At 32.6% G+C, this 15,916-nt stretch overlaps 1 pseudogene; it reads right to left on the bottom strand.

Moving 5' to 3' along the window:
* Positions 1 to 10,684: 10,684 nt before the first annotated feature.
* Positions 10,685 to 14,829, bottom strand: LOC114028203 (annotated as a pseudogene).
* Between the last annotated feature and the right edge of the window lie 1,087 nt (positions 14,830 to 15,916).

Raw genomic sequence — 15,916 nt, 5'->3', positions numbered from 1 at the left:
GAAGAAGAAGAAGAAGAAGAAGAAGAAGAAGAAGAAGAAGAAGAAGATCATGAAGAAGAAGCATTTCCTAACTTCTCAAATTGGCAGGTTGGGTATCCAGTGGGCAGATATTACTACTCTTAGATACCAACAGTTAATACAAAATGTTCTCCTAAGAACCTGGTTCATTGTTTCCTACAAATATATATACAGGATCCATGTGAGAAGGAGGCTTACACTTAGACCCTAATAGTAGTGAGGTACACATGCAAGGAATGTGTGACAAGGTTTACCTCATATCACTTGCTCTAGAGCAGTATGCTCCATTCAAGATAAGTTGATATCACCATGTTGATACGTAACACAATCTAAACTCCTCAGTGACCTCTATTCTTAGATTGAAGGGCTAGAGATTGAAGGGGTCATCTCTAGTCATCCTGATCTATCTCTTGACACTGGACCCAGATGAGAAAGTGAGTCTGGTTACTCTGCACAGCCTTCCCTCACTTAAATCCAATTCACTTGCAAGTCATGACATCACCTTCCAGATGTCATGGCCCTTTTTGTGAATGAAGGACAAAATCAGGAGGGTAGAGTTATAAACTCTTCCCAAAGCCTTTCTTCCTTCATAGAAGGCTCTGAATTTTCAGAATTTTCCAGATAATTCTAATTTTCATTAGCAGCTCTGCTTGATTTGAACTCTACAGAACACCATTTCCCCATTTTGGGTACTCCGTGATACCCCTCTTGCTTTTCTGTTTCCTTTTTGAGTTGTCTTTTTCTATTAGCTTGGAGGTTCCTTGAAGGTAAGGACTCTTTCTTTTACATATCTGTTTTCCCAGCACTAAGCAGAGTATTTGGCAAATAGTAGACATTTAATAAACAGTAAACTGAAATGAAATGGAGGTGCTCAAAATATGTTTCTCTCTGAATATGGATTGTCTATAGAACAGACTTCTCCAAGGTTATTGAAGTTTCTCTAAGAATCTCCTTCATGATTTGCACCATTTTACAAATGAGTAGTCTCTGATTCTGCCCAAAAATGAGAAGAAATGGAGATGAAGGAAAAGAAGGGCTGTGTCAGACCTGAATTAATGGAAATGCAACCCTAAAGGCTACGGTCCTGTCTTCTCAGAATGTACTCAGAGTAGAAAAAAGTTGTTAGAATGAGATGTTGCCTCTAATCAGTCCAATATTGGGATTAAATTGTAGTAAATTCAGTTAGTCAATAATCATTTATTAAGCACCTACTTTTAACATTTGTTTATTTATTCATTCATTTATCTATCTATCTGTCTGTTTGTCTGTATGTTTGTTTGACTAGGCACTCTGTTAAGCCCTAGGGATATAAAGAAAGGCAAAATACAGGTCCTGCCTTCAAGAAGCTCACACCAGAAATTAAGAGGACCCTTGATTTTCTCTCAAGAAATTTACATTTTGTACATATACCATGGCCAGGACCTCACTCACTGACTATCTAGACTGCCTAGTCACAATCAGGTCAATGCTATAACTGTAACACAAAGAAAACCTTAATTTTGCTCTTTGTTAGGATAGAATGTAACTGAAGTAGAGCTTATTTGGGTTGGAACTCCAACAATTTGCACAATAGTCTTATCAAGACTTTAGCCTAAGCATTCTATCACACGGACATAGAAAACATCAAAATATAGGGATATAGAAAAACAACATCTTGGTCACCACATGAGTGTTCAGGTTACATTTAAAAAGGATACTTTCCTCTATTCTTTGGACTATATCCTTCCCTTTTAACCACTGCCATCCAGTGATTTAGGGTGTCACATATTGGGTTTTTTCAGGCTACACAGTGATTTAAGTATGCAATTTGTAAGGGGAGGGAAAAAAAGAATCTCCAGGGAAATTCTATTTCCATGTATATATGAAAAGTATGATCTAATATTTCATGCAATAATGAACCTTACTAAACAATCATGAAGTGGGCAGGGGTGGGAGAGAGTAGGCATGGTTTGCTCTGATTAGGACTAATAAGAAGATTAATCCAGCCCAGGGATTAGTAAAAGGACACAATAGCACATTATTTGAACTCATGAATTTCAATCTCACCAAAAAGATTTTTTGGCTTCTAACTTATCAGGGATGTATTAAGCCCTTTTCTTGTTAGCCCTTTGGTATCTAATCTGTCTTTGATCACTTTCTTTAACTAGTCTTCTCCTTATCTTGTATACACTTCTGCTTAAGAAGGATGTACTCTGGTCAGGATGATTAATGCCCGTTTTTGAAACCTTGGAACAGCTTTGATATAAATGTATGGCCCTGAAGAATAACTCAGTTTTTAATATTGCAGAATCATTCCCAAAACAGAAGTTGTGCTTGGAGTTATAGTTGGTTAGCAAAAGAGTTTTGTTGATTTTTTTTTTTAAGTATAGAGAAAGGTGAGAAAAAAATAGAAACAGGTACACAAGGGAAATTATTTGATATTTCACTTCAAATGTTAACTTAGTAAGTTTACCTAGATATATTGATGGATTTAATATTTTATCAATGTGGGTGGTCCCTTCATTGAATTGGATCACAATCCACATCTGCATATTCAGTTGGTGTAAATATTCATCATAATCACCTATAAAATTTCCATAAAGGATCTACTCAACAACCTACTGAAAGTTTCAGTATGAATTTTCAAAAATATTGTATATACCATATACCAGTGTATCACTTCAATCATTTATTCATGATTCTAGTTGTCCCCCCTGCATTACATTTTTAATTTTTTTAATTTTTATTTAATATTTCTGTATTGCATTTTTAAAATTAGCATTCATTTATTATTTTTTTAAGTGTGTGGGTTCAAATTATCTCCATCCTTCATTGCCCTCCCTAACTCTTTGAAAAGGCAAGCTATGTTATATTGTTTGCACATGTGAAATCACACCAAAAAAAAAATGCAGAGAGAGGAAAAAAAATAACAAGAATAAAGGAAGTTAAAAAAAAAGTCTTCTTCAATCTGCACTCAGAGTTCATTAGTACTACCTTAGAATGTGGATAACATTTTTCATTATGGGTCCTTTGCATTATCTTGGATCATTATCTTGAGCTAAGCTTTTTTACAGTTGAATATCATTACAATATTACTATTACAATATACAATATTCTCCTAGTTGTGCACACTTTTCTTTGCATCAGTTATTAAAAGATTTCCCATGTTTTTCTGAAATCATCCCTCTCATCAATCCCATCACAATCATAAACTACACCTTGTTCAGCCATTCCCCAATTGATGGTCATCCCCTCAATGTCTGATTCTTTACCACCTCAAAAAGAGCTGTTATAAATATTTTGTACTAATAAATCCCATTTCCTTTTCATAATATCTTTGGGGTACATACCAAGTAATGGTGTCACTGGGTCAAAAAGTATGTAAAGTTTTATAATCCTTTGTGCTTAGTATCAAATTGTTCTCCGGAATGAATGAACCAGATCACACTTCCACTAACAGTGCATTATTGTTCTTATTTGTGTGCATCCCTTCCAGTATTTGTCATTTTCCTTTTCTGTCATGTTAAACAATCTTACAGGTATGATGTGATATTTCAGAATTGTTTTAATTTGTATTTCTCTAATCAAGGGAGATTTAAAAAAAATTTATGCAGCTATTGATAGTTTTGATTTCTTCTGAAAACTGCCTGTTAATATCATTTATCTGTACTTCCATTAGGGAATGACTTATTTTTTTTAAATAAATTTGGTTCAGTTCCCTGCATATTGGAGAATGGACCCTTTACCAGAGAAACTTGCTAAAAAATTTTGCCCACAGTTTCTTACTTTCCTTCTAATGTTGGATGCATTGGTTTTATTTCTGCAAAATCCTTTTGATTTCATGTAATCAAAATTTTCCAATATACTAATAGGATTGTTTATTGTTGTTTATGCCATGATCCTTTCTGTCTCTTGTTAGGTTATAAATTCTTCCTTATACGTGGATCTGACAGGTAAATTTTTCCATACTCTCCTAATTTACTTATGATACCACACTATATTAATCTTAGTTTGTTGCATGATATGAGGTATTTGTTTATGACTAGTTTCTCCAAAAATGCTTTCCAATATTCCCAGCATTTTCTCTCAAATGGTGAGTTCTTTCTCCCAAATCTTGAATCTTTGGGTTATCAAACAGTATTTTACTATGGTCTCATATTAATAAATGTATATTGTATGCTTAATCAATTTTACAGGTTGACCACTGTACTTCTTAGTCTGGATCAAATTGTTTCAATGATTACCATTTTGTAATATACTTTGAAATCAGATACTGCTTTGTTTCTTACTTAATTTTTTTCCATTGCTTCCCTTCATATTATTTACCTTTTGTTTTTCCATGTAAATTTGGTTATTCTTTCTGTGTCTCTCTCTGTTTCTGTCTCTCTCTGTCTCTGTCTCTCCCTGTCTCCCTGTCTCTCTGTCTCTCTTTCTCTCTGTATCTCTCTCTCTCTCTCTCTCTCTCTATACACACCCACCCACACACATATATATATTTGGTATTTTGAGTGCCATGGTACTGGATGAATAAAAACATTAACTTAGGTAAAGTTTTCATTTTTATTATATTGGAGAGAAAAGTTAAGAATTATTGAACTGCCTGAAACCCATGATCAAAGTAAGCACCTAGACATCAGATTTCAAGAAACTGTAAAGGAAAATTGTTTGATGCTCTGGAACCAGAGAGTAAAATAGAAATTGAAAGAATCCACTGCTCACCTTCTGAAAGAGTTGCAAAAATCAAAACTCCTAGTAATATTATAATCAAATTTCAGAACTTTCAGGATAAAGAGAAAATATTTCTAGGAGCCAAAAAGAAACTATTTAAATACCATGGAACCATAACTGGGATTACAGAAGACTTAACAGCTTAAACATTAAAGGATCAGATGACTTATATTATGATATACCAGCAGCAAAGGATGTAGGACTATAACCAAGAGAATACTACTCAGCAAAACAGAGTATAATCCCTCAGAGGGGAAATGGACATTTTTGGACATAGAGCACTTTCAAACTTTCCTAATGAAAAAACCAGAATTAAATAGAAGGTGTAACTTTCAAATACAAGTATCAAGAAAAGCACAAAAAAGGTAAGTCTAAGAGAGAAACCATAAAAGTCTCAGTAAGGTTAAACAGTTTATATTCTTGTATGGGAAGAGGATTCATACAACTCCTAAGAACTTTGTCATTATCTGGATAGTTAAAAGGACTCAATAGAGGCAGAGGGCTTGAAACTACAATGACTATATGGGAACCATGTAAAAAATAGATGGACAGTAAATGAAGAGGACACTAAATAAATTTACTAGAAGAATGCTGAAAGAAAGAATGGGGAAGGTTATCTCACCTAAAACATGTGTACAAGGAAGAACTTTTACATTGGATAGAGAAATGGAAGTGAAGAAGCTCTGCTTGAACCTCACTCACATCTAAATTGGTTCAAAAGAAGAGAAAAAATAAACACACATATACACACATAATCAATTGAGTATTGAAAAAATGCCATATTTAATAGGGAACTAGGAGGGTAAGTGAATAAAAGAAGAGTGGGTGGTAATATGGAGGCTAGATAAAGAAAAATAGCAGTCACATGCGAAACAGACTTTAGTGGAGAGAAAGGAGACACATTCGCACACACACACAGAGAAAGAGAGACAGAGAGAGAGAGAAAGAGAGAGAGAGAGAGAGAGAGAGAGATGGATAAACAGAAGAAAATAGTATGAAAGAAAATGCACTGATAGTAATCAAAACTGTAAATGTGAATGGGATGAACTCACTCACAAAACAGAAGTGACTAGTAGAATGGATATGTTGTTCACACACACACATACACACACACAAACATTTGAAACAAAGAGACACACATATTTAAAATAAGGGACTGGAGAAATACCTATCATAAATCAACTGAAGTCAGAAAGACAAGGATAGCAATCCTGATCTCAGATAAAGCAAAAGCAAAAGTGGAATTAATTAAAAGGAATAAGTAGGTAAATTATGTCTTCTGAAAAGACACCAGAGATAATGAAGTAATATCAATCCTAAACATGTAATCACCAAACAGTGTAGCATTCAAATTCTTGAAGGAAAATCTAAATTAGTGAAAGGAGGAAATACACAGTAAAAACATACTGGTAGGAGATCTCAACATTCCCCTCTCAGAGCTAGATAAATCTAACCAGAAAATAAATAAAAATAAGTTGAGATAAATAGGCTTTTAGAAAAAGTTTGAGATGATTTGTAGCTGGAGAAAACTGAATGGGAATAGAAAGAAGTATAACTTTTTCTCAGCTATACATGATATCTTCACAAAAAAACTGAACATGTTTTAGAGCATAAAAACCTCACAAAAAAAATGCAGAAAAGTGGGAATTGTAAATGCATCTTTTATGTACCATAATGAAATAAAAAAATACATTCAGTAAAAATTCATGGAAGCATAGATTAAAATTAATGGAAATTAAATAATTTAATCTTAAAGAATGATTAGTAGAGAACAAATCAGAGAAACAATCAATAATTTCACTCATGAGATGAAAAACTATTAGCATACTAAACCTTGTGGGATAAACCTAAATAAGTACTTTGGGGAAATTTTATATCTCTAAAAGCAAATAGTAATAAAAGAGACAAAAGAATGCAATTCAAAAAGCTAGAAAAAGAACAAATGAAAAATCCCTAACTGAACTTCAAAATGGAAACCTTGAAATTAATTAAAATTAATTAAAAGTTAATAATAATTAAAAGTTAAAAAAAGACCTTTGAACTAATAAATAATGTTAGGAGCTGGTTTATGAAAAAAATAAAATAGATAAAACATTGGTTAATTTGATTAAAAAAGAAGACAACCAAATTAACAGTATAGAAATGAAAGGGCAAATTCACCAACAATGAAGAAAGTAAAACAAATGTTAGAAGCTATTTTGCATAATTACATGACAATAAATTTGACAATCTAGGTAAAATAGATAAATACTTACAAACAATTAAATTGCCCATAATGACAGACAAAGGAACAAAATACTTAACCCAATTTAAAAAAAAAATCATTGAATCAGCCATTAATCAACTCTCTACAAAAATTTCCCAGAACTAGATAAATTTACAAGAGAATTCTAGCAAACTTTTAAGAAAAAAATCCTAATACTATATGAACTAATTGAAAAAAATAATTAAAGAAAGTATCCTACCAAATTCCATTTAAGAAACAAATATGATTTTATATCCTCACCAGGGAGAGCAACAACAGAAAATGAAGACTGTTGACCAATTTCTCTAATGAATACTGATGGATAGTTTTTAGATCAAATATTAGCAAGATTATAGCTATATATCACAGAAATGACATACTATGAATAATTAGGATTTATATCAGTAATGCAGAGTTATATTCAATATTAGGGAAAGAGTAAGCATAATTGACCATATCAATGACAAAAAAAAGTGATTTTATCAATGGATATAGAAAAAGCTTTTCAAAACTACAAAATGCATTCCTTTTAAAAACATTAGAAATAATATATGCCAATGGAATATTTCTTAAAATATCTATTTATCTAAAATGAAGAACAAACATTATCTGTGCTGGGGATAATCTAAAAACCTTCTCAATAAGATGAGAGGTGAAACAAGGATATCCATTATCACCACAGTTCTTCAGTGTTGTATTAGAAAAGTTAGCATAACAATAAGAGAAAAAAGAAATGAAAGAAATAAAAATAGACAATATGGAAAGAAAACTTTCATGCTTTGCAGATAATATGATGGCATACTTAGAGAACTCTAGAAAATCAACTAAAAATCTAGTTGTGATGATTAATAGCTTTAGCAAGATTGTAGGATATAAAATAAACCCACATAAATCATTAGTATGTCTATATATTACAAACAAAACCCAGCAAATAGAGATAGAAAGAGAAATTGTGATTAACATTAATGCAGATATTTTATAATAGTTGGGAATTTATATTACAAGACAAAATCAAGGAGTATATCAACCCAATTAATAAACACTTTTTTACACAAATAGAAATATAAACAATTAGATACTCATCAATTGCTAAGGAGCAAGACAATATAATCCAATATAATAAAAATGAAATTCTACTTCAATTGATTAAATCATTCAGTGGCTTAACAAACTTCCAAAAATACTAATAATAATAATAAATTTTATCTGAAAGAACAAAAGTTCAAGAAAATCAAGGCAATCAATGAAAAATTATGGATGAAGGCAATCTAGCAGTACCAGATTTCAAGCTATCTTATAAAGTGGTGATCATCAAAAAAAATCTGTTACTGCCTAAGAAATAAAGTGGTGGATGAGTGAAATCAATTAAATACACAATACACAGTTGTAAATGACTGTTTACTACTCATATTACCACTAATATTTCTACACTCTTACCACTAGAAATCTAGTGTTTGACAAACCCAAAGTTCCAATTTTTTGGTGCAAGAACTCACCATTTGACAGAAATTCCAGGAAAACTGGAAAGCAGTATAAAGGAAAACAAGCTTACATCATACACCAAGATAACTTCAAAATTGATAAATCATTTATATGTGAAGGGTGTTATCATGAGTAACTTGGAGCAGCATGGAAAAAATTACCTATCATACCTATGGATTATGAAGCAATTTATGACAAAACAAAATATAGAGAGCATCACAAGAAGTAAAATGGACAATTTTGATTACATGAAAACAAAAATTTGGGGGAAATAAATGAAACTAAAATTAGAATGAAAGCAGAAATTAGAAATTTTTTTCATAAAATCTCTTTTCCCCAACATACAGAGGAACAAAATTATAAAAATAACAACCATTCCCCAATTCATGAATGATCAAAGGATATGAACAAGCAGTTTCAAAAGAAATCAAAGCAATTAATTGTCTTATGAAAAAATGTTCTGAAATAGAGTGGTGGATCAGTGAAATAGGTTAAATATGCAAGACATAGTAGTCAATGACTATAGTAATCCATTATTTGATAAACCCAAAGACCCCAGCTTCTGGAATAAGAACCCATTCTTTGAAAAAAAAAACTGCTGGGAAAACTGGAAAAGAGTATGACAGAAACTAGATATAGACCAAAATCTCATACCACATACCAAAATAAAGTCAAAATGGGCTCATGATTTAGATAGAAAGGCTGATACTATAAGCAAACTGGGAGAGCAAGGAACAGTTTACCTGTCAGATCTATGGAGAACAGAAGAATGCATGACCAAGCAGGAGATAGAGAACATTACAAAAAACAAAATAGATAATTTTGATTACATTAAATTGAAAAGTATTTTCACAAACAAAGCCAATGCAACTAAGATTAGAAGGAAGGTAGAAAATCGGGAAAGAATTTTTACAACCAGTCTCTCTGATAAAGGCCTCATTTCTAAAATACATAGAGAATTAAGTCAAATTTATAAGAATACAAGTCATTCCCCAATTGATAAATGGTCAAATGATATGAACAGACAGTTCTCAGATGAAGAAATTAAAGCCATCTATAGTCACATGAAAAAATACTCTAAATCACTATTGATTAGAGAAATGCAAATCAAAACGACTCTGAGGTACCACATCACACCTATCAGAATGGTCAACATGACAAAAAAAGGAAAATGATGAATGTTGGAGAAGGTGTGGGAAAATTGGAACACTAATGCATTGTTGGTGGAGTCATGAAATGATCCAACCATTTGGAAAGCAATTTGTAACTATGCCCAAAGAGCTAAAAAAATGTGCATACCCTTTGACCCAGCAATAGCACTTCTGGGGCTATATCCCAAAGGGATCACACAAATGAGAAAAGGACCTACATGTACAAAAATATTCATAGCAGCTCTTTTTGTGGTGTCAAAGAATTGGAAATTGAGAGGAAGCCCATCAATTGGGGAATGGTTGAGCAGTTGTGTCATATGAATGTGATGGAATACTATTGTACTATAAGAAATGATGAACAGGCTGATTTCAGAAAAACCTGGAAAGACTTGTATGATCTGATGTTCAGTGAAGTAAGCAGAACCAAGAGAATGTTGTACTCAATAACAGCCACATTGTGTGATGAAGAATATTGATAAACTTAACCCTTCCTGGCAATACAAAGATCTAAGACATCTCCAGAGGCCTTGTGATGGAAAATGCTATCCCCATCCAAAGAAAGAACTATGGAAGTTCAATTGCTATTTTTTTTCTCTTCTGTTGAACTTTGTTTCCTCTTTCTGATGGTTCTTCCTATTGGTTTTATTTTTTACTTACAACATCACTAATGTGAAAATATGTTTAATATGAATGTAAATGTATAGCCCATATCAGATTGTGCACTGCCTTGGAGAAGGTGGTGAGGAGAAAAGGGGAAGAAAAATTTTAAACTCAAAAGCATATGGAAGTGATTATTGATAAATCAAAATAAATTAATAAAAAAGAAAAAAAGATAGCAACCTTTAATAAAAAAAAGAAAAAATGTTCTGAGTCACTATTGATTAGAGAAATGCAAATTAAAATAACTCTGAGGTACCAATACACACCTATCAGATTGTTTAACATAACAGAAAAGGAAAATGATGAAGCCTGAAGAAGGTGTGAAAAATATAGAAACAATAATGCACTATTATCTAGCCAAAACATTCTGGAGAATGATTTGTTATGTGGCACAAAGGGTAATGAAACTGTGCATACCTTTTCATCCAGCAGTGCCACTATGAGGTCTATATCCTAAAGAGATCAAAGAAAAGGGGGAAATTGCCTATTTGTACAAAAATATTTGTAGTATTTCTTTTTGTATTGGCAAAGAATTGGAAAATGAAGGGATGCCTATAAATTCAAGAACAACTGAACAAGCTGTACTATAACTTTCATCAAATACTATTGTGTTATAAGAAATAATGAACAGGACATAATTTTAGGGGAAAAAATTGTTGTCTTATATGAACTGATGAACAGTGAAGTATGACCAATAGGACATTATACACAGTAACAGCAATATGTCAATGATGATCATAAAGGGAGACTTAGCTGCTCTAATGAAGACAAAGCCAAAGGACCCATGATGAACAATGATATTTACTTTTATAGAGAGAACTGATGATCTCTAAGTACAGACTAAACCATACTTTTTTCACTTGCTTTATGTTCCTTGGTTTTTAATTTCTTTCAGCAACATGGCTAATATGGAAATGTTTTGCATGACTTCACATGTATACTTTATTTTATATTGCCTTCTCAATGGGTGGGGGAGATTTGGAAAGAAGAGAAAGAATGTGGATCTCACAAACTAAAAAAATACTAAATATGAATAAATAAAAATTTTAAAAAGAAACTAAATCAAGCCACTTAATTGTTCAGAGCTCTAGGCAATTTTCTAAAACTATTATTTTTTTTTAATGGTCAATGTGCATTGTAAAGGAGAATCAGAACCTGAACTAGGTTAGAGATTTTTGTGTGACTTTTCTGGGTACATGGTCAAATTAAAATTCTGACAAACTCATCAATTAGAGGAAGACACTAAGGGTTATAAGATCCTTCAGCATGAGCAGGAATAGAGGTAGAAAAGTAGGAGTCCAAAAAGTCAGCAATTGAACTATGTTCAAAGGTTAATTATTGCTACTAAATACATATTCAGTCATTGAAAAATATGTTAAAGACATTGATAACGTCTTTCAAAGTATTGATTTTTAGAGCATGCAATAATGGAATGCTTTCCTAATTGACATTACAACATTTATGACTTTTTTTTGCATATGTCAGATTTTAATCTACCTATTTTATCTTCTAGTCTTTGTTTCTCCACCTTTTATATTTAAAAATATAATCCTAGACTTTTTTCAACTGGTTTGCTGAAGTATAGGAAAAATCTACAGCATTTTGTTCTGTCGTAACAGGAAATGAATTTAAAGCAGCATAACTTATTTTTTAAATAAATAATATTTTATTTTCTCCAATTATATGTTAAAACTTTTTTAAACATTTTTTTCTTTTAAAAAGTTTTTAACTTCAAATTCTATCCCTCCCTCTTTCCCCTCATGCCTCCCTGAGACAGTAAGCAATTATATATAGGTTATATGTATGCAATCAAAGAAAGCGTTTCCATGTTAGGGTATGACCTATTCTTAATGAAGCTAAATTAGCTTGTAGTGATTATTGCTTTCTTTCAGTTAGCAAAATAATTTCTATAATATGTTGTAATTCACACTCATTGGTCAATATTTTGTAGATCTATATTTCTCTGTATATAGATGAAAATATGTGCTATCTCCACTTTCCTGTGACTTTTTTTAAAAATCATAACAGCTTTAGCAGGCAAACTCAAATTGTTTTTTTTCTTTACAATTATGCTTTATTTTCTTTGACATACATGCCCAAAAGGTGTAAAATCAGATTTTAAAAATTAAAATAATTTAAAATACCTGGAGGAAGGGAGATGACACTAGGGGGAGAAGTGCATAATTGCCTCTTTTTAAAAAAAATTCCTTTGTAAATCTTGATTTTCATATACCAGGTTTTGCTTAAGGGAATACGATTCCATATGGACCAATGTATAATCAGCAAAAGGATTCAGAAAGCTGAAAATTAGAAATTCATTGCCAGTTATTCTCCTTCTTTTAGTTAGAGGCCACCATCTCTTCCACAATGGTCCTTTCAGACTAGATGTATCCGTGTGTGTCTCCAAGAAAGAATTACCAACTAGACACAGAAAATATGTGTGAGAAACTGGCTGCATACTTTTATGGAGCTATGATTTCATCTGTGTGGGTGCTTCCTCTTCCAGTGAAGATAACAGCTTCTCTATGATTTAGCAGATAATTTTCAGAAATTGCTATGGCCACTAGGTGGCATAGTGGATAGACCACTGACCCTGAAGTCAGGAGGACCTGAGTTCAAATCCAGCCTCGGACCAAACACTTGACACTTACTAGCTGTGTGACCCTAGTCAAGTCACTTAACCCCAATTACATAAAAAAAACATAAATTTCTCTGGCCAACCTGATGGTGAATCTCTCCAACCTTAGCTAGTCACATCTTAAGATAACAGCCAAAGAGAGGCTTAAAAGTAACTGAAGAATTAACTAATGACATACCAATCAAAATACCAAAAATTATTTTAGAGTTAGAAAAAAAAATAAGATTCATTTACAATAACAAAAGGTCCAAAATGTCAATGGAACTAATGAAAAGAAATACAGGGGAAGGTGGCCTAGCCATTCCAGATCTTAAATTGTATTATTAAGCAGCAATCATCAAAACTACTTGGTACTGGCTAAGAAATAGAGTGGTGGATCAGTGGAATAGGTTAGGTATGCAAGATATAGTAGTCAATGACTATAATAACTTACAATTTGACAAACCCAAAGACCTCAGTTTCTGTGATAAGAACTCACTATCTGACAAAAAACTACTGGGAAAACTGTAAGAGTATGGCAGAAACTAGGCATAGACCAACATCTCATACCATATAGCAAAATAAAGTCAAAATGAGCTCATGATTTAGATATAAAGGCTGATGCTGTAAGCAAACTGTGAGAGCAAGGAATAGTTTACCATCAGATTTATAGAGAACAGAAGAATTCATGACCAAACAGGAGATAGAGAACATTATAAAATACAAAATGGATAATTTTGATTACATTAAATTGAAAAATTTTTGCACAAACAAAGCGAAAGCAAAGGTTAGAAGGAAAAGTAGAAAACTGCGAAATAATTTTTACAACCAATGTTTCTGATAAGGGCCTCATTTCTAAAATATATAGAGAATTAAGTCAAATTTCTAAGAATACAAGTCATTCCCCACTTGATAAATGGCCAAAGGATATGAACAGGCAGTTCTCAAATAAAGATATTAAAGTCATCTATAGACATATGAAAAAATGTTCTAAATTACTGTTGATTAGAGAAATGCAAATTGAAACATCTTTGAGGTACCACTTCACATCTTTCAGATTGACCAACGTGACAAAATAGGGAAATGATAAATGTTGGAGAAGATATTGAACAATGGTAACACAAATGCATTGTTGGTGGAGTTTGAAATGATCCAACCACTTTGGAGACCAATTTGGAACTATGTCCAAAAGACTGTAAAATACCCTTTGACCCAGCAATAGCACTTCTAGGACTATCCCAAAGAGATCATAAAAATAGGAAAAGGACCCACATGTACTAAAATATTTATAGCAGCTTTGCTTAAATGATTGAATCAGTTACTTTTTGTTATTCTGTTCTTTTACCCAGTACATACTTGGAATTACAAATTCATATATGACACAGCATTCTGGATGGGATTTAATGATTGCATTCCCAAACTTCTCAGCACACTACATCTACTGTGGGATACAAGAAAGTTTGTGTAATTGTTTTTGGAGAGGATCCCAAACCTCATTTCAGAAGTTGATGCTATCTCATAGACCATTTCCTTGCATATATTTCATCCACACTTTCTCCTGATTTGCCTAGAAAGTAAAGGCTTTTTCCATCTTATGTTCAAAGGTTGCCATAAGTACCTTCTCAAGTGTCTTTTTTTAACTATGAGTCAAAAAGATGAAGGAATTGAAATACATGTATTTCACCAGCTTCCTCATGAAGATATTTACAAGGATGACCAAAATGACATTTACCAGCATCTGCACAGAGTGTTTTATAACTGCTGCTTATTACTTAAGAGCTTCTGGCTTCCAAATTGTCAAATCCACTATGGATTGCTTCTCAATAAGAATGACCCTTCAACTCCAGACTATTTTTTGAGTTGCTGCAGCCTCCCAAAACTTTCACATCACAGGAACTGATATTTCTTACAATTAAGCCATGTGGAATCCAATCTCCAAGCACCAACATCCTCTTTTCATGATTTCTAGGCTTGGTTAAGTTGTTTTTCAAAAGAATTTAGATCAGAATGGGGGTATGTATCATGGAAAACTGGTTAAGGTAAACGTAGGTCACAGTGCCTATGCACTACTGACTGCAGCAGAGGGCCTTGTGTGATGGTATCTGGAATGTGATCCATAGGCAAAGTATGCTTTATGGTAAAACTTGTGAACTATAGATTTCTGGTTCATTGATAATTCATTTGAAAACAAGCACTAAATCCCTTCATCCCACATACTGTGCATGAAACACCAGCACATGACCTTGTTGCTCATGATGGAGAGTGAGCAAGTACTGGACAAACCAATGGACCAAAGGATAGAAGGGTGGATGGAGAGGCCATGGGTCACCACTACTGCTGCTGACTATGCAAGTGGCCTCCTCCCTCCATGATTTTTAAAGCTCACTGACAATGTCACAATAATTATATATGCCAGTTCATTCATCATCTTGGGATGCAGCTCTTCTGGTCTAAGTTGCTTGAACTTGAAGGTTGTTAGAAGTTCTGTTATAATCTTTTATCATCTTGTATTGTTATGGCATACAATTTTTCTAGACAGTCATTTTAGAGAGTAAAGAAGTTTTATACTCTGTTTAACATGTAAGATCAAATAAGATGAACAAGTTCATAGTGGTATAAACAAAAATTTAAAGTTCCAAAGTTATAGGAATGTAATTTTATTTTTCAGGAAAATAATGAATCATTTTTAATATTTTGGATGTGATATTACTTCAATTCTATATTCGTATATTAGATAATAGTGCTAAATATAAAAATTACTCAATATTAAATAAATAATCCTTGAAACTTCTCCAATTCAACTTCAACAATTGATAAGTAAACTCATTTTTTTCTATTTTCTTAGCAAACACATTTTTACTATGTTGAATAGAGTTGGGCATTAAGAAAATTGTGTGAAACAAACTGACTCTGTCTTGTAAAACTGACTCCATTTTGAAACCTAAGTTTCATTTTTCCTTTAAATCCAACTTGCTTGGTAATCATGGGAATTGAGTGATATACAGTTCCATATACAGGAAAGTCCACCTGCTCACT

Source organism: Vombatus ursinus, unplaced genomic scaffold (assembly GCF_900497805.2).
Source record: "Vombatus ursinus unplaced genomic scaffold, bare-nosed wombat genome assembly UNPS02014872.1, whole genome shotgun sequence".
NCBI classification, from domain to species: domain Eukaryota; kingdom Metazoa; phylum Chordata; class Mammalia; order Diprotodontia; family Vombatidae; genus Vombatus; species Vombatus ursinus.
Note: the sequence above shows the minus strand (reverse complement) of the source record. Positions and strands in the feature narration are given on the sequence as shown.